This window comes from Aptenodytes forsteri, unplaced genomic scaffold (assembly GCF_000699145.1).
Source record: "Aptenodytes forsteri isolate BGI_AS27 unplaced genomic scaffold, ASM69914v1 Scaffold278, whole genome shotgun sequence".
Taxonomy (NCBI): Eukaryota; Metazoa; Chordata; class Aves; order Sphenisciformes; family Spheniscidae; genus Aptenodytes; species Aptenodytes forsteri.
This window is the reverse complement of record NW_008795907.1, coordinates 1297303-1317547: the sequence shown is the minus strand read 5'-3', so window position 1 is coordinate 1317547 and position 20245 is coordinate 1297303. Positions and strand designations below refer to the sequence as shown.

The 20245-nt window shown below is 41.5% G+C and overlaps 1 protein-coding gene across 1 annotated transcript in view; it reads right to left on the bottom strand.

Annotated features, from left to right (window-relative positions):
- The window catches only part of LOC103903132 (glypican-5), a 395395-nt gene that overhangs the window by 2272 nt on the left and 372878 nt on the right, over positions 1 to 20245 (bottom strand). The window lies entirely within an intron of this gene.

The following is a 20245-nucleotide window of genomic DNA, read 5'->3' as shown; positions in this document are numbered from 1 at the left end:
GCTCCTCAGCAGACTTGTTCTCCAGACCCCTCACCAGCCTCGTTGCCCTTCTCTGGACACGCTCCAGCACCTCAACGTCCTTCTTGTAGTGAGGGGCCCAAAACTGAACACAGTATTCGAGGTGCGGCCTCACCAGTGCCGAGTACAGGGGCACGATCACTTCCCTACTCCTGCTGGCCACACTATTTCTGATACAGGCCAGGATGCCATTGGCCTTCTTGGCTGCCTGGGCACACTGTTGCATACTGGTCTGAATAACTGAACTATGTATGGAGAGTGATGGGGCACTTGTATTAATGTTTTAGTTGGACCCAGTGTGGCCACTGGGTCCTCAGCACCCACTGTTTTGCTCAACAAGTCTTCTCTGACTGGCCTGCTCTACTTGTCTACTCATAGACACAGCCTGAGCAGAATAATACGTATTCTGCATTGCAGTGGCTGGTCTCAGAACCTCGTTTTCTCTCACGAAAAGTACTTTCCATTTCACCTGGGATGGGAACTGGCACGTGCTTTAAAACCTGATGTTAGGATTGAGTGGTTTTGTAACATGCCCCAGTGAAACACCCATCAAGTTGCTGAGTTGCTGAGTTGCTGCAGGAGGAGACCGGAGAGCATATTGACTTAATGTAACAGTCAAATTCCCAGCTTCTTTCTGCTTTGCCACTACCCTTAACTTTAAAGCAACATGCAACCCTTGATATGGTAAGACAACCTGGCAAGAAAGATTGCTGACACAAGGAAATACAGAGGTATCTCATATGCCTTATTCATCAACATGGGCAAAAAAGTGGCTACAAAGAGAAAATGCTTCAAGTTTTGTTTCATTGTTTTTCCTAGCGAGTACAAGGATTTTTTGTTCTTAAAGTATGGAACAATATCACTGGAGCTTTTTTCTCCCTCCAGATGCATTTTGGGGCAATTCTGGGCATCTTTTATATAAAGGACTAGATTCATAAGAAAGTAGTCCTTTATTACAAAAACATGGCTTTTTTAAAATGAGAAAATGACTGATAAGTGTCTCCAGTTATCTTGACATTCCCAAGCTATTTGCAAGTATTACTGAGATCATATTGCCCTTGAACCCTCTCACTGGCATTGTGGGGAAAAAAAAAATCACTATTTCATCTGATGATGGGATGATGATTTTACAGTCAATCTGTAAAAGCATATCCGAGTGCCTGGCAAAAAACCAAATTCCTACCTGGAAGAATTTATAAATTAACAGTAATTGTTCAGGTCCAAGCTTAAAGGACTTTTGATACTAATGAATGCAGTGCACATACACAAGAAAGCAAAAGGCATAGATTTGTAATGCAGATTAAAAAACAGTCCAATCTTAAAATAAAAACTCTGAATCACAGAAGCAAGTTCCTGGCAGAAACTGGAAAGATGGAAAGCATTCCAGAAATGTAAATGCAATCTGAGATCATTGTCTGCATGTCAGTAGTTCTGAACAACCATCAATAAATTCACTTGATAATAAAAATGAGCTATTGTATTGGGAAAGCACACATTGTTCTTTTGCCAGTATAAACTGTAAAAGAAATGCAATGAATTCCTCCATTTTATCATAATATCAACATTAATCCCAGAGGAACCTGTGATTCCTAGACCTGACTCAAGGGTGACTGCAGAGAAGGGACACTGGCTGGCAAGGTATACAGTGGGAAAAGGGTAGTCTGACACTGCACTCAGAATTCATTATGGCAAAATGCAGACATAGCTCCTCTTCAGTTTCAACTTGCAATGGAGCTAACAGAAAGGAGGGGGAGAAAAAGCATGCTCTAAATGTTTAGAAAATATCAGTATTCTGAGGACACTTAAAGAAAAATGGACAACCTTCAGACTGTCATTAAAGTAAATTAAGAATAAATCATGAAAATCGGTGTGTTCTGAGACTGCCTAGACTCCTTTCCATCACTGTCATTCTTCTTTTCGACTGCGGTAAAGGCACTATTTCTCTGTTGCCTCTTATATCATCCCAGCCTGCTGACTTCAGCTCTCTGGGGCCAGCTGATTAAATTAAGACCTCACTCAGGTAAATCTATTCCCCTCTTTCAGTTGGCCATGTCCAGCATTGGAACTTGATTGGCCTCTATAAATCGGGCAGACTGAAATATATTAATTCGTTTATTTTCTTAACATTGACTTAACCAAAAATCTAAGGTAAGATTTAATGCTATCAGAGAGGCTGTTGGTTTTTAAAAGCTTTCCTCTCAGTCACTGCTTAATGCACTACATAACAAGCATTAAATAATACATTACAAAATTCTGCCTTTATCCTTTCCATGGGAAGGACTACGTTCTGAATTCTCTCTCTGTCTTTACAGCAGAGCATCTTCTGATGCTATTCTAATTTGGGATTTAATTGTGCAAAACAGGCATTTTATTTAAAATGCTCTGTTTCCTCTCTTCTTAAAAATAAATAAAAATAGCCTCAGTCCTAATTCAGTTCAAGATCTTTTTCAATCCTATATTTAGTTTTTAAGGCACAAATTTCAGCAGTGTAAAGATTTCATGTTTTATTCCAGTTTTCTCAGAGTTCCTGTTGCTTACTCACTCCAGGGGTTTGGGCTGAGAGACTCCAAGTTAAATGAGTTTCTCCTCTTAAATCTTTTTCTCAGAGGCAGAGATGGTTATGTTCAGTCTACTACTGACATTCAAAAAGCAAAAAAATAGTGAGCATACTAAAAAAAAAAGTGTCAGTGTAAAGACTAGCACAGAAATGGAACTCCAGTCTCAACAAAGCAAACCCCAGATGTTCAATACCCATGAATCAAGCCCCCGGATGATGACTTCATAAAACCAACCAAACAAACCCCACAACTTTGGTTTGTTCTAGTATTTACCTTCTGTGCTTTGAAGGCTTTATGGTTCCCAATTAAAAACTTTCTCCATTGCTAGAAACTTTCTTCCCATCATCAGCCCCGCTCTCCTTTCCAGAAAAGGAGTGGTTAAAATCTTTGAAGGCTTCAGCTAACCTCAGGCTAACACATGTGATGGCCTTTTGGACACTAGCATATGAATATTATTCTACGCTGTTTATTTATCATGACAGTGATACAGCCACTCTAGTAGCTACTGTGCAGTTCCCTTATCCAAGCTCCCAGTGTGAATATTCAAATCCTGCCAATAGGGGTACTTAGTGAAGGCAGCTGACTGCCAAAGCAGCCTTCATGTGAACAGCCTTTCGGGACTCTTGCCGAGGACGAGGTCTGTCGGGGTCAGTGAAGATGGCTCAGAGTCCCTTTAGGCCCCGTGATTACTATGAATGCAGGGAACAGCTCAGTTAGTCCAGGGGATTGAGTCCACTTCCTTAGCTGAACTTTCATCCATGTTAACTGCTGTTAAATTCACATCTTGACAACATAAACAAAGCACGTAATGAAAATTACTTGACCTTGATGTTTAGAGCATTTAGGATTATCTTCACCTCAAAGATCTAACTGCAGATTGCTACTCAGTAATGCATGTGCTGCCCAGACGGCACTGAACTTCTCCAAAATACTTATATGGATCAATACTATTCCTCAGAGAGACTAGCTTAGGATAAAAGGGAGAGTCAAAACTGTCACTGTCATCTAATTTAGGAACAGGAAACCTCCCCTACAGTGAGGGCTGAACATGCTTTTCAAATGCATTTGGTGAGTCACACATAAAAGCACACCTTAATCTTAGCCAGTAATGATACAGGGGCACAACAATGCAATTATTATTTTTTTAGGTTATTACCAGGTTATCTGACACAAGTTCAAGTCATATTGGCACCCCAGCTGTTAGTTCCCCCTCCCTAGCCTAAATGATTTGCAGTTTGCTACTGAGAGGGATTATCAAAGATGTAACTATTTATTGGTGTACTTGCATGCTATTGCTCTCTAATGAACAGTATCAGCAAGGTCTACTTAAATGTCTGTTGAGGTTTCCTATTGCCCTGCCAAGGGATGAACAAGTTCATCTACTTAACAGAAACCCCTTTCCATTTTTGTCCTTCTCTTGACCTGACATGAGCTCAGTCCTTTCTCTGTGATTGCAAATGATCAGTGTGATAGGGAGTCTTTCCCTGCAAAGATTTGCCAGTGCCACTGAACCTTCCTCATCTCCTGTCTGAATCACGCTCAACACTGTCTCCACTGAGCTGAAGGGTAAATGCAAAGACTCCCTAGACAGGCTGCTGCTGCTACCGACAGAGAAAGTATTTCTGGAGCGAAGGAAAAAGGCAGGAAGGGAAGGGCAGCTGAATGGGCTGATCTCACATCGAGGGAAGCTGGATGAGTTTTGGGGAAGCCTGTGTTTGAGCTGCCGTAGCACCTTTCAGATCCAGCCCTTGTGGCCCTTCACCTCTCACAGCTTAGCAGAGAGGGCCACTGGCAGACTCTGCTTTGTATGCCAGTGCAAACGCTAAGGCGCTAGTGCTTGTGGAAGCAATGTGCTTGTGCCTCAGGACCTCTGTTTCTCAGGCAGTGTACTTGTGATTAACCAACAGCCATGGTGCCTGCGTACATGTAAGGCTACGAATCATCACACCAGACAAGTGTACAACCCCTGTGAGGGAATTCTGAATAAAAACAAAACACAGATTTGCCAGACTAGTCCTGTAAATGTTAATTATAGCAGCCCAGTTTCTAATGGAGTGGGGCACTGACAGCAGAGAATTGATGCTCATCAATCCACCATGCCCACAACAAAGTGGAGATTTTGAACACATTTCCATGAGCTGCTAGGGAGAACTTTCAACCCAGCTATTTGGGGAGGGGGCGGAGAGAAAAGAAGGGGAGATTGTTTATTTCTGCTTTCCCACATTAATTACATGATGTCAGACCTGTCCATTTCTTCCTAGACTTCCATGCAAATGCTGTGCTTTGAAAAGACAGAATGTCAGCATCTACGATAGCAAATTAATGCCTTCGTCTTGAATGCCTCATCATGGTTGTAATGATACTCATAATGCAGGTCTAAAGTGAACTGGTCAGTACCTGCATTTACTCTCCACGTTGTAGCTCAGTTGCTTGATAAATTTCACGTTGATCACAGGCTTGGTTTTGGCTGACAGCTTCATAAGAAAATTAAAGCTAGGTGCAAGTTGGTGGAACAGGCTCTTAAATTACAATAGATGCTGCAGTGTTATTATCAGCTTTTTATCACCTCTGGTAGCAAAAGCTGAAATTACTTTTACATATTCAAAGGAAGGAGCTCTGAAATTGCAAAACAGTGCTGTTGCCATAAAATGTACCAACAATTTCCAAATAATCTATTGTCCTGACATTAAGACCAGCACTAATTATTTCCAGTTACAGCTGCAGCAGACAAATGGAAACAGGAGTGCTGTGGAAACGGGAATGTGAGAACTCCCAAACTGTGATGAACTGGTGATGCAATTCTCCAAATTCTGGAGTCTGTTATTGTCTGCTATATAATAGTAGTCAGTAAAAGGCAGGTGTAACATAGCCCTTTTGGAGCCAGAAGAAGGGAGTAATTAACAGCTCTGCAGCCTCCCATGTATGTACTGTTCTACCCCTTCCTATTTCAGCCTGAGAATGTGGTGTCCATATGAGCCTTTCCCCACACACCTTCTTATGGAAACTTGGCCTTAGGAGGAAAATAAATTAACCAGAAAAGGGAAGAACTACCAGAGTTACAACCGAACAGGTCACTCTCCTCTCTTAACTACTGAGTTGCATTAGGTTTAGGCCAGCCTCTCCAGAAGACTTGCGGGACAAGATTATGAGGGTTAACTGATGTGTTCCATTTTCATTCTGCAATCTTTCCATTTCTCTTTTTAAGAAGCATGTGACTGAAGAGAAGTTGGCCTTGGGGGGATAGTCATAAATTGGGACTAGGATTATCTATGTCCAATTTTTAATTCTGCATTAAACTCTGTGTGATTTTTGGCAGATCAATTCTCCCTGTAGGACAGCGAGAGAACTACTTTATTTCCTACACATTTTGCGCATTCTGGATGTAAATTCTGAGAAGGCTGAGAAGAACCATACCCACTCTCCTCAAGAAATAACATTGGCTGGAACTTTCAGGAACTACCATTACAAAAAAAGTCAAATGCAACAAAGGAAAAAATGCAATGAGGAAAAGTTAGGAACAACTGTGAGACAATTTGAGATGTCAGGTGCCTGGAAGCCACACTTACATGAAATGGCAACTCCTTCCCCCATTCCCAATCTTTTGTCTATATACATTTGAATATGAGAGAGAGAGAATAGGACATTATCTCAGCCGTACTGCTGTAAGGAAACATGTCACTGTATTTGTTTGGCTTTTGATATACAGCTGCCATAGCAAACTCTGCATGATTTTCATGAGCCACAATAAAATTGTATTAGTTCTGAGGGCTAAAAAGTAAACCCACACGAATAACTGCCTCAGCTCCTGCCATGTAAATGTCAAGATAGAACAATCCATCTTTTCCTTGGGAAGAAATAACCTAACCTAACAAACCTTGTGTGATTCAGCAATAGTTCCGTTAATCAATCAGTCATTTGCAAGAAAAGGTTTTGTCATTTTGTTTATATCAATATGGGCCTTATTCAAATGCAGACAAGCTGAAAGTATAAGCTTAAAACATGCCAAACATCTTTTACATTTCCCGGAAACATCTGTTTTTAGTCTAGTCCTAGGCACATATTTGTGGTTGCATGTTTAAGCTTGTTTAGTTTGCCAGCTACCTCGTACATACTGCAGCACAGCTGACATGATATCCTGAAACACAGCATGGAAGTATCTGTAAAACATGATGTTCCCAGTTTATCTGTTGAACTTTTGTTGTAACTTTCTTGTAATGAAAGAAACAACTAAAAAGCTCTGTGACAGCCTTCTGCCATCACTGTATGGTGCAATCAATTAGTTAAGTTTAGAAATTCTGTACATGCCTCACTGGTAATATCCAGAAGACTGAGAGCGATCCTGATACCGCCTGCCTCACATGCTCAAAACTCCTATTAAACTTAATAGGAGTTTGGGGGGATGCGAGGAATGCAGGATTGACCTTTATGGTTAAAGATGAATGTGTGCTCTAGACTTCAAAGATTAGGTGCCCCTGCCAGTTTGGAGTGTGCGAGTGATCAGCACGCCAAGTGCCGAAGGCATCTGCTAAATATCACGCCACAGCTCAAAGCTGTAATTAAGAAAAATATAAACTGGCTCAAGGAAGAAAAATATTAGTAATAATTGAAAATGCTTTGGCTGTTGCTTTTTTCCTGATGATCTCATTAGTTTTGGTTACAGAAACCGTTCTCACACTGGCTGACGTGGGGCATGCTTTCTTTGTGCTCGCATTCTACCCACATCTTTCCCAGTTAACTTTTATTGCTCAATACAAAGGTCAAATCGAAAGCTTAATTAAATTGTATATGGGGAAACGATAAACTTATTTTGGAAGGGAGTACAAAAACATTTAAAGCCATCCCAACTCCTCTCCCCCAGACACTCCTTAATTTCTCGAGAAGAAAAAGAGCATGTGTTGTTGGCACTCTTTCCCTTAAGGGGAAACTGCACCTTTTCTTGCTTGAAAATTTATGTGTTACAAATATCCAGCCTTGTCATAAACTGCTGATTGTATTTGCAATTGACATTTGTAACCAGGATTTTAATTTAGCTCTGCAGCTCTGAACAGACAAAGCTCCATTTTGCAAAAAGACTGGATATGATCTTATGCTAGCAGCAATGCAAGTTCAACTTACAGCAAGGATTTGAACTTCATCTGCTTAACTTTAAACAGAGATTGTACAACCAAAATAAATACTATTAACCACCTGCTTGAAGTTAGGCAAATGCCTCTCAGCCCTGAGGCCTAAAACTGAAAAGCAGCACCTCTCAGCTGAAAAAACTCACAGGTCATTTACAGTTTCACTGTGCCATAAGAAGAAAATCACATAGCTTGAGAGGAAGGTCAGGTTTGAGTATGCTACAACCTGTGCACTAGCAACACCAATCCTCAAGAAATTTTAGGCTTCCACGTGATGAGTTAGCTGCCAGTCGAGCATTTTTGCACCACTGAGATTCTCAAAAGCTCCTGTTCAGCTGTTGTCTAGCCCTAGGGGCATAACAATTCTCTAGATCGTTCAGTTTTCATCTCCAAAAGCCCTGCACCGTTTACATTTCTGCAGCTGACCATGCACACAAACCCCAGGCAGCTGTGTACTCCACGGCCCTTGGGGCGCTGTGATGGAAGTGGAGGATGGCCTGCAGGTCTGCTCTCCTCTGCCAGACCTCATCAGCATAGGCTTGCAGGATCACACCAAACGGTAAGAGAGCAGACAGACATCTGCCAACTAGGGCAGTAGTTAAAATGTGCACGATAGCCAAGTAGTTAAAATGATAGATGATATCTAAGTTCAAATCCTTCCCGTGGCTGATTTAGAAGGGGTGCTTGAACCCAGGTCTCTCCAGTCCTGTCCAGTCAGAAAAGGTATGCAGGGATCGGTGTCTCTCAGACTGAAGCAGGCTCCGCAACATTGCTACATGCTCTAACTACCTGAGTCTACCCTGAGAGCAAACTGGCCCAAAATACACCGGAAAGAACTACTCAAATTAAGTAACAGGTGTCAGCAAAAAGAGAAGAAACAATAGAAACTGCTCCGTGCCACTGAGTGAGGTCTCTTCATGCCTCCACCAGGAAATGCCAGCAAGGGGCAGGAAGATGGACTGCTATCTGCTTAGGAAGCCATACTCTCACATTTTAGCACAAGCAGATGTCATATCTGTAAGGAGTGGGCAGGAGAAAATAAACCACAAAGAGTTCCCCTCCCACCAAAGAGGTCTGTGACTCAGGGCAGAGCCCTTTTAGCTCACAGTTACCTTTGCGAGGCAGGGTGCATTCAACACATACACTTCAAGCAGCCCGACTAAATCCCTGAATATAATGACCACAAACAATGCATCAACTTCCAGCATAGCAGACACAGAAAAATAATCACATACATCTCTCAAAGATGTTTGAAAGGTTCTTTTCACCTTGCAAACATGCTGCTCTCATCATTCCTCACTCTTTAAAAGCTAACCGAATTCTTCCAGTTACTCCCACTGCTCCCTAAGAAACTTGGGCAGACATGATTCCTGCTGCAAGATTTTGAAGTCACCAGGTCCCAATGGCAGCAGTGAGGATTTAAAATGTTTTCTGTATTTCTGTCATTTCTTGAGCACAGATAGAACCTTATACTAAAAATCTTTTTAAAGAGTTTCTAATAGGATATAATAATAACTGATGTTTAATTATACAATAAACATTGAAATCACTTCAATCCACATATCATCTGATTTCTTTTAATCTAGATGACAAAAAGGATTGGTTACAATGACAAAGGATAGTTCTGGTCCTTAGATCAATCAGTAGGAAACATTTGTTTATTGAATTTTTCCAGTATTCCATTTCAGTCCAAACTGAAATCAAAAGAAACTGTGGCAAGATATTATCCTGGGTTAATCATTTTAGACTTAATATCAAGAGCAGTAAAGGAAAACATCACAGCATTAGGCTTGCTTCAGCTCTGGTATGGGAAGTTTAAATTAGACTTTTCTCCTGCCCTAGTTTGGCAACTATTCAGCATGCATATCCTCTATTTCACGTTGCTAGGTTTATCCGGCCAACCAGAACCCCAGCTCTATCACAGCTGACAGTTATTGACGGAGAGGATGATAAGAGCCATCACTCTACTGAGTATCTGTAGCAAGAAGAACATGTTTCATGTGAAAATACCAAACGGCTTAAAAGCATTATCTTATTAGTAGCATGCAGTGAAACTGATGAACCCTTATCACATTCAGCAGGATGACGAATAACCAAATCAACACAAATGGAAAGGAGATATACAACCAGGGGTAAAAAATAAACTCTTCTAATAGAACGTCTTACAAATTGCAGCACCATCCATTAGCATATGCAGAAGACTATGCTCAGTCAGTGTTCAGGCTGTGGAGCAAATTAAGGAAGGAAATTCCTGTTCGGAGCTGGCAATGATCCCATTCCCCAATTCTGTTCTGGAAGGGTGGGAACTGCTCCTTCCAGTTTTCATGGGAGACATCTACACCAAAACCACCAGGACTCAATTTAGCTAGTCTGCTAACACTGTGGTACGTAATAGACTGAGGGCTATAAATCTTCCCCCTTTTTCAGGGTAACAACACTGCTAAACTTTACATTGACCGGGAGTGACAAAGCGGTGACCACTTTCTTCTCCCACTTAGCCACGTGGAAAAAACACTTCTGGCCATAGCCAACACGTCGGCTAGAAACCCCTTCAGGTATTAACTCCATTGTGAGAATGATAAAAACACCATTTTGAGAGTGATGAACATTGCATTGGAACTCAAAGGTCTGCAACTTTCAACTGGCTTCTCTCTACACTGATGTGCTCAAGCTTGACTGCTCAGGTGAGACTAGTGACAAAGCCAGCATGGTTCCCAAAGCCCTTCTCCAGGCACCTGCAGCACCTCTCCAACGGATCGTGCCAAGTGGCTGAGGGTGGTGATGAGAAAATGTATTAGTTTTTAAGGAGGAGGAAGTTGGAGAGCATGAAAGCAGCAGGGTGTTGCTGCAAGTAAGTGGAGAGCAATGGGAGACTCCAGATCAAGAAATTGAATGAACTTGAATGAATACATAAAGGACCATCTCTGCTTGTTCCTATGCACTGAATTGGCATGGATATATGCAGAGCACCTCTTAGGTGACTGAGCATGTGGCTTGATTTCTGTGTGCTTCCACCCAGCCCAGAAGCTTTGACAGGCACTCAGTCTTCTCTTTGAGATTTATCAGTTATTGCCAATTTCTTTCTGTCATAAGAGCTCCAATAAAGGGAAAAACCCGCTGGAAGTTCATGAGAGCTGACACCGTGTGCTGCGATGGATCTGTTGGCACTGCTGCAGTCTATTATGCAAATATGCATCAGTGGACTTTGTAAAACATAAATTATGTAAATGCCCATTTAGAGACCCTTCAAAATGCAGATTACTTGCCTGATGTTTGGAGACAATTAACATCTCTGACGTAAACCTGCACTCGGGGACTGCTGTGCTACAGCCTGTGGATGTCTAGGCCTAGCAAACTTTATTTTGCATGCAGATTCAATCTTGGTATGATGGACTTCTGCTGTAAAAGTCAACTGTGTCATGATCTACTTAAGCCACATATCACTGACACCATAGGTTTTAAGAGACCCTTCAATTTGCTATTGTAGCAGTGCTCCAAAAGATCCGATCTGGAATTCAGGTATGCACTTGTTCATTTGGGATTATGAAGGGGTTTTATTTTTAATTAAGACTTTGTATTTTAATTGATGCATGCCAAACGTCTACATGTCTGCATGAAGCCACGTGGCTCATTCTCCTGTCGGGGTAAGGGTTTGAGTCCTGGTTCTCCATCTCTGCAATCCTGTTCCTGGCCCTGGGTCAGACTTGAGTCAAAGCCAAAACGTAACCAGCATAGACAAACAGGACTTCGGGCTTGACTATGAGCTCAGCTGCAAGCTTGACACAATAGGTATAGGTCGATTCCTCAGGGTGCTTAGTACTCATTAGGAAGGCTGGGCTCCCACTCAGGAATTAAATCAAGCAGTTATTGATTTTTTTTTTTTTTTTTGAGCATACTAAGCATCTTGGATTGTTCTCAGTAGGCTCATTCCTGGCATCTGAGATCTTACAAAAATCTAGGCCAAGCAATATATCCTTTGCTAGAAAAGAAAACATCATAGAGCATCTACCTGGGTAAAGAATTTGGAGAAACTGGGTTTTTAGGAGTAGTAAACTCAGTATCTGTTGGCCTTCATTAAATTTTTGTTTAACTTGAGTTGAGGTGGGTGAAATTAACCTTTATACCTCAACAGCACTCTTCCTATTTGAAGCAGTTGAATCAAAGTAGCTTACCAAGGGCATCTTTCTACTTTATAACTTCAAAGAACATTTATTCAGAGATAGCATGTGAGGATCACATAATTGGAGCCAGCTGATGGAGAAGGGGCTGCATACTGAGCTAGCTGGGGAAAAAATACCTAATTTAAGGATAGATTAGCGATCTGATGCAAAGTTTATAAAGACTGGTGTGTTACAAAGCAGAGGTAATAGTTTCCCAGACTGGCAGAGATAGTGCAAGGTGAATGGAAGGGTCTTTCTAATCACTGTTGGCTGAGTAGTATTCCCTGAGCAATGAACTAGTTCCTATAAAAAACAAGGAGCTCAGAAGACAATTTGCAACCACTCAGTTTTCTTTACTAGCCTGTTTAGGCTCTTCGGGACACGGACAATAATTTCTGTGGATCTACAGTAGCTAAGCATCATAGGGTCATGATCTTGATTGAGGCATTCGTGCACTACTGTCAAATCAATGATGGGAAGACATATACCTTGATAATTAAAAGACAGCAAAGAACAACAGTGGACATTTTTGATTTAATTGAAACCCAACATTTACTGGTATCCAGAACAGTTACCAAGTTACCAACCATTTATTAAGGTTGCAATCAAACCTTAAACTAGAAGCCCTACAGATTTGTAGCCATCTAGTTACAAATTTAGAGTAAAACCATTCAAAATAATTATAAAAGATAGGGCTATTCATTTCACTGAACCATCTTCAACTGCTATGTGTTGGGATATGCACTTCTATCACTGACTTGGTACACTCAAGCAGTGCAGGCTAATGACATCTTCAAAGCTTAAAGCAAGTCAAGTCAGGCTGTTGTAAAAGGAAATAGAGATACTCCTGTGATATGTCACCAAGCCATAAGAAACCATAAATTCTGATGTGGCTAATTCAAAAAAAAGAAGATACTGAGAGATGAGAGCTAGCAACACCCAGAGCATTTATTTCTAGCTATGGCATGGGAGAAGAAAAGGCAGGAGGAGAGACAATCTCATATCTGTTTCTCTGCAATGAATTGTTGCACCTCACTGAATATCAAAAGGCAGTTTAGTTCTACCATTGATAGTAAATGAAAAAAAATGCTGTAGAATGACAGTGGTCATGCATCTCTATGCAACTCTAAAAACATAGTTTTCTTGTAAAATATGAAGGGACAGAAATCTTGTTTGTGTAAGGATTACTGTAGTATCGTCCCTTAAGAGAAAAAAGCCCCTTGTACATGGGCTGATGCTCAATCTCTTCCCCCCTGCATTTCCCCCAGTTTCCATTTAAAAAGTTAGAAGCAAATGGCTTAACTTATAAATTATAATCCTTACACCAAGGAGAGTTTGAAACTGAATTGGGAGAAGTGCCTGAAGCTTGCTTTGGACTTTAGAATTACTAACCAGTTATAAAGGGATGTTTTTTGGCAATAGGTTTTGCTTAAAATGGAGCATGTGTCAGAGCATCTGAAAAACCGAAATAATTTTACCAAACTGTCTCCAGCTAGTGAATCAGAGTGTGGCAGAGCATGGACAGGCAGAAGAAGAGGTGGCCACACACAGCTCGGCCAGGCATCCCCTGTTTAGCCAGACAGGAAAAGGAGAGGTACAGGATGGTGGGAATGGGGCACACGGTGACAATCAAGAGAGCAAAACCTCCATTTGCATTGAAACTGGAAGGGATGTGAAGGGCCACAAGAAGGGCTCATCACCAGTGAAAGGGAGACTTAGAATGGGTAAATGAGACAGGGTGACAGAGGACACAGAAAAGCCTGAGGTATTAGAAGCCGCCTCTGCCTTGGCTTCACTGTCAAGATCATTGCTCAGGTTCCTGTGGCTGAGTCTGGGGAGTGAAGTATTACCCACAGGTAGAAGAAAATCAAGTTAGGGAGTGTGAGTTGGTGCTGAGACGAGGACCAGTATTAGGGCTGCGCAGGCAGCTGCCTATGGGAAGCTGTAAAAACTCTCTCATTGAAGGTATTAAAAACTAGACTAGGCACACAGGAATGGTTTTGGTAGAGCTGACTCTGGCTTGGAGCACAAACACACACTAGAGAAGGTTCTTCATCTCTGTTTTCAATCTTCCGATGATCTATTCATTTTGACGAATCTATTCCATGTGAAAAGCAAATGAAAGCGAACTATTAAATCAGTTTGTGACTAAATTTGTAACTATCTACAAAAACTGAGGGTGAACATCTTGTAAAAGGAATATACATTGGCAGCTATTGCTGATGAAGTGCTATCAATAGGCATTAAAGCTGCAAATGGCAAGGTGTTGGCAAAGTGAGAGGAATTGCTGCAGAAAGTAAAAAGCCAATCTGTATGATGAACAGAGTGTACATAAAGTAGAGCAAATTACCAGACACACAGACATGAGAGTATAGAGGCATGGGAGCTGATTAAGAAGTCCTTGTGAAGAAATCTTGAAGGCTGGCCAGTTCCTCCTAATTCTCTGGCATCCGTTCCAGCCGCTCAGCTAGTGAAAAGAGCACTGTCTGTGATGTGAGCATACACGTGGTCATGTATTACAGAGAGACGATGGATGTGCAATACCATTGCAAATGGCTGCTTGGAGCTGCCATCCCCCTTTCAGAACAATCCTGCTTTTCAAAGCCTCAGTAATCTTGGAGAAATGCCAAAGAGGGAGACTTGAAAGGCCCAGTTCCTGAATTCCTCATTGAGGAATAAGCTGGGCGTGTGGCTGGATGCACTGTCTGTCACTGGCACCTCAAGTGTGTGACATTTGGAGGCTCTGCTGCTGGGGTTTTACTTTCTGAACACCTTATCCTGTACATTTGTAGCCTGAGAGAGAGGTGATAACCGTAAGACCTCACAAGCTCATCCGACTGCTGTTTTGCCTTAAAACCGGAAGCCTGATTTTTATTTGTTTTTCACTTCCTGGGTTTTCTCAAGACATTCCTTTTTCCTATTTCTTTCTGATTAAATACAGTGGAGCCCTGCTCTTTAATCTGCTAACTAGAGAAAAAATAAATGACTTCCTGAACAAGAATATGCATTAGGGACCTCTACTCATTCAAATGGTGGAAACCTGCAGCAGCTAACCACCCTCAGGTATTTTGGTTTTTTTCCATTACAGAGAAAATATGGATCATGTGAGGTTTGTCTCCAATATTGTTAATAATGGCTTGTGCTAGGGAAAAATTAATTGTTACTGGACTGAATTTGATACAACTGAAAGTTGAGCTTGGCTCAGAGTCATAAAGGGAGTAATTAAGCTTAGGGTTTGTATTGGAAGAATATTCTCTGCCTCACCTGCTATCCAGGAAAATGTCAAGACAGAAAAATCACAAACATGACCAAAAAAGTCTGATTTACATGCCCATTTGAAAATTACCAGTGCCTTTTATGAGATAGTCTGCTGTAAATGAAAGCTGAGTAGGCAGAGGTAACCTGCTAAAAATTCATTACCACCTTTTTGCTTACATATTGAAAAGGAAAGCCCCCCCAAATTATAAACATGACTGCTTTAATTGGGGACTCTGGGTGCTGCAGCAATGGAAATAATGAAGCATGCATGAGATTTTGATTGTTGAACTTTCATCAACTTACTTTCTTCACTGCTCTACAGCAGAAATAATACGAAATAGGCAATTGCAAACATTAGCCAAATGCTTTTCCAAGGGTGTGCCTAAGTAAATTGTCTTGTTTTCAGATAAAATGAGCATCTATAACTCAAATCAAGACCTTGAAATGTATCTCAAAGAAAATCCAGCTGCAGTGCTGTAGCGGGACCAGGGAGCACGGCTTATCAGTTTTCTCTACAGTGCACCGCCAAAGCAAGGGAGCAGCTACACTGTGCCCAGAAATGTTTCCAAGTAGTCTTCCACTGTATCTTCTAACAGGGCACTCTACAGCAGCTGATACACAGGTGACTGAACACAATTTGTTTTAGCAAGGTCAGTATCGGGGACAGCTTTTCCTGGTGCATACTAGGGAGAAACCATCCTGCCCCCAACACACATCATTGCACACACATTGTAGCTGCCAGAGTACGAAGGCACAGATTAGCATTAGCACTCAACAACAGATGTGAACGGCAACATTTTCGCTCTTTGTGTGTGGAGTGGTGGAAGAAGGGGAGACTGTGAAAGACTGTGGGGATGCCATCAGGATGGGAGGAAAAGGTACAGCTGCTTTCTGCAGCTTCCCACTATGACCTGTATTTTGGTCTAAAACAGCACGGCATGCTGAGTTTCATTTTTCTTTTGAAAAATGCCTGGCTCTTGAAATGGAAAGCACACTGCATAGGCAGCCATGGGGCCCATTTCCACTTCTTTGCACCGTATTATAATTACGTCTGCCAACTTGATGTAAAACCCTGCTTACCACTAGATGTACAAGGAGAATCGTGTCTGGCTTTGCAGAGCTCTGAACGACTACCAGTCAAGGCACTGGTGAAGCAAGTCTGAATAATTTTTCCCCCACTTCAACCATTAAATGCTTCCCTTTGGTTTGGATAGCAAGATACAGAGGGAAACCACACCTTCAGCACTGCATAATGCACCCAGTTCAGCATACTGCTGCTCTGCAGTGCCAGCTGGATGGCGTAGCACAAAAACATACCCCAGCACAAGCAGGGAGACAGAAAGCAAGGAGATAGACTAGCAGATACACAAACATTTACAGGTATAAAATACTTTTGACTCAGGTGTTACTGTGCCCTTATTGAGCCTTTAAGCCCACAAAATTAAAAACATACTTTTTCAATAGCTCTAAAGCACTACTGCTAGTGTATTACGTAACTTCTAAAGGATCTGCCTGTAAAACATGACTGAAAAATGAATACAACAAAACCCAAACAAACCCCAGCCTCCCTCCCAGAAACACCATATCCTTTAAATCCTGGGATTCTTTAGTGGTTAAAATCATACTTCAGTTGAATTCCCAGTGTTTGGGTAAAATTTATAATAAAGCAGCCAAGTAATTTATATTCTTATTTGGAATGAGCTTTCTAAATTCTGCTTTACTACAGATGCCAGCCTCTATACTATATTCTATCATTTGCCAGTGAAAGCTTTTCTTTAGAGTTAAGACATTCAGATGAGTCACATTTTCTTTGCATCTTTTTTAAATGAAAGGTTTCCTTGTCCCTGTAATTCCCACTCCCCACCCTCCAGTTTCTGTTGCTTTTGCTGTACAGAGCCAGACTGTGATATTTATTCCCTTACTTAACAATGAATAGTACAACGTATTAGTGAAAGCCTTTCTGAAATCAATGAGACTTTTTATGGAGTATGGTACTACTCATTGTGAGCAGGAGTGTTTCAGTCTGGCCTGAAGAAAGATCCAAGAGGACAGAAGTTGAGATGAATACAGTTACTCACCACTTTAATACATGTGTTAAAGAGAAGAGACCTGGGCAAATGGAAAACCATTTCAGTATCTGCCAAATATATGGAGCCCCTACAGCAGGTAACAAGGGACCTTGGGAGTTCTTAAATCAAAGCATTACTGTCTTGACACTAATTCCATAAAAATCAATGGAAGTAACTTTTTACACTCCTAAAAAGTCTTTCTTTCCAGAGTCCTAACAGATGTTACAAACAGTAAATGTGGCAGCACTCCTAGGAAGTATTATTCCCATTTTTCAGATGAGGTAACGGAGACATGAAGAGGCTAAAATGATCCGGGTGGTGGTCACGGAAGAAACCTGCAATTACCTTCAGAGTCAGCAATATATTTGCATCCTTCAGTCCAGAAACTGATACAGCCAGATGTCATTTCATTCTAAGTTCAGGCATTTACTAAAAGGTAATTTACCTTATCTCCAAACCAAAAATCAAACTGCATAAGTAATGATATGCTGGGTTTCAAGCTTGTAGCTCACATGCAGCTCATGATTCTTAGCCCACAATATTTGATGAGGGATTGTCTTTGTTCTCTTTGTACAGCTCCAAGCACAACAGTGTCCTGATCTAACACCGGGGCTCCTGGATTAGTGAAAACCAGGAATATTTGGAGCAGGATCAATCATTTACTGTATTTACTTAGGGCGTACCATAACTGAATGCCTGATCTTGCTAAGAATAGGATGGGCATCAAAAATAGAAAATGTAGAATGATATTACGGTTCTTAGAAGAAAAAAATAATCAGATGTGATGATACAAGTACACAACAGCTTCTGCTGACGTGAGGTGCAGTAAATTACAAGTTGGAAAAGTATCAAAGGCAGTGTTATAATGGGGAAAGCTGTCAGCAAACAGACATGGAACAGTGAAAGATGAAATAGCCTTTCCCAAATTATGCAGCCTCCTAGAAGCTTCGCATCCAATGTGATACAGGTTACAGTGAAGGTCTGATGAGATTAGTATTTTTGTGTGTGTGTGGTGTTGGGGTTTTTTTAATACTTCCTACAATGGAAACAAATGGTACCGGGTTCCTGAAGCACTACTTGAAGGCTTATTACAAACAGCTATTTAATTCAGAAATTCTCAGCTTCTATATGAAGTCACAAAGCCACCCAACCTGCTTCTAAAAAACGTACCCAGTGACAACATATGCCTCAGCATCTGGAGATCACCATGCATGGTAATATGCATCAAACCTTGTTTGCAAAGGCTGAGACAGGCAGTAGCTTGCTTTTTGGCCCACCTGCTACACTGTTAGATTATTATCCTTGAAATATACTGAATGATTATGTAGAGATAACTTCATGCTTGACCAAGTATACAATGCAATTAACATTTTAAAGCCATTTGGTACATGTCTAATCTTAACTGCTGTCTTCATATTTTTCCTGTTCCCATATTTACTGATATTCATTTATTTGTTTTTGCCTTGCCATGTGCTGAGCTATCAAACCTCTCCTTTCAAGTCAGCATAAATCAACAGCCGGCTCAGTGGCAGGTAGCAGGCACGCTGGTAGAAGTGAAGGGTGGGCTGGACTTGGCTGTAAGTATCACCATGATGGTGGACGGCAGGGGTATAGGTTTATGGTTGGACTCGCAACAGCCGGCTCAGTGGCAGGTAGCAGGCACGCTGGTAGAAGTGAAGGGTGGGCTGGACTTGGCTGTAAGTATCACCATGATGGTGGACTTGGCAGTGTTAGGTTTATGGTTGGACTCGATCTCAAAGGTCTTTTCCAACTTAAATGATTCTATGAAATGGAAACATCATTTATCATGTGTTAGTAATTCTGGACCAGATTCTGTGAGAGACAGAGAATGGAGAGATTTGGACCTGACGCTCTCCAAAGGGCTTTGTGCTCAGCACAGCTGGTATATTCTCATCTGATCTCACACACCTCACACAGCCAGAAGCACACCTGAACCTCCAAGTAAGACACTTTGGTTAGTATTGTGCTGGATAAAGGAAGAACTAAAGATGACAGAAGTTCTCCTCGTGCTCAGAGCTTAACGGGGTGCTTTGATTGCAGCAACAATGGGATAGTGACAGTGCTGACGTTTGTACAGTCAAAACAGGGAGAAAGGGCTTCTCTTGTTGCCACACATGGCACAGACCCAGTCTAGCTGTCAACCTTTGGCTTTGCTTCTCTCCCAATCTCTTCATATCTCAGCTGTTTTGCCTTTCACATGCATGAAATCATGGATGCTTTCCAAGAGAGATGCTGAGGGCATAAAACACTCATCACCCCCAAGTTTCTGGAAGAAAAACGAAGATTCTTTCCTCAGGTATCTCTAAGCAATTTGCTTTTTCTTCTGACATTTCTGCTTTTCTGCACATCCCAGTTGCTTCTCCTAATCAAAGTGCTATTTTTCCTGTTTGCTCCAAACATTTTTGGGTGCCCTATGTGCTAAATGAAACAGCACAAGTTCTCTTGTGGATAGGTAGGACGCAGCCTGACACTTAAGTCACGATAACACCTGTGTAGTAACAGAGCTCAACCTTTATCTGGGATCGGCGGAATTTGTGTAGGGAACTTTGCTAGCATGCAGGGTCCTAGCACAAAGAGACCTTAACGGACTACTTACATGTAAAACCTTTGCACTTGTGTTGCATCCAAAACAAGAGAGAACATATGGTCTGACTCCGATTAATGCACAAAAATGTTAAGTATCATCTGTTTTAAAAGACAAAAGGTGGTTGAGATTTACAGGGAAGCTGGGTAACCCCAAACCTCTCATCAATATCTCCTCTGTGGAAGTGAACGGAATGGGCTTCCCCATATGCATGCACTACAGGAGGGACTGCCATCCTGTGCAGCCACAGGCACTTTATGGCAGTAATTGGCTAGTGGAAGTGAAGAAATTCATTTGTACACGTATAAATGCAGCATTAGGAATGTGCAGTAGCATGCAGAGCAGTCATTTCAATTTTACTTGTTTATGTACCGCTTGTAAAAATAATCATTTATGGTCATTACAAACCTGTTCTAATGTAAATCAAATGAACAAATCAGTATATTATTGCTGTCTC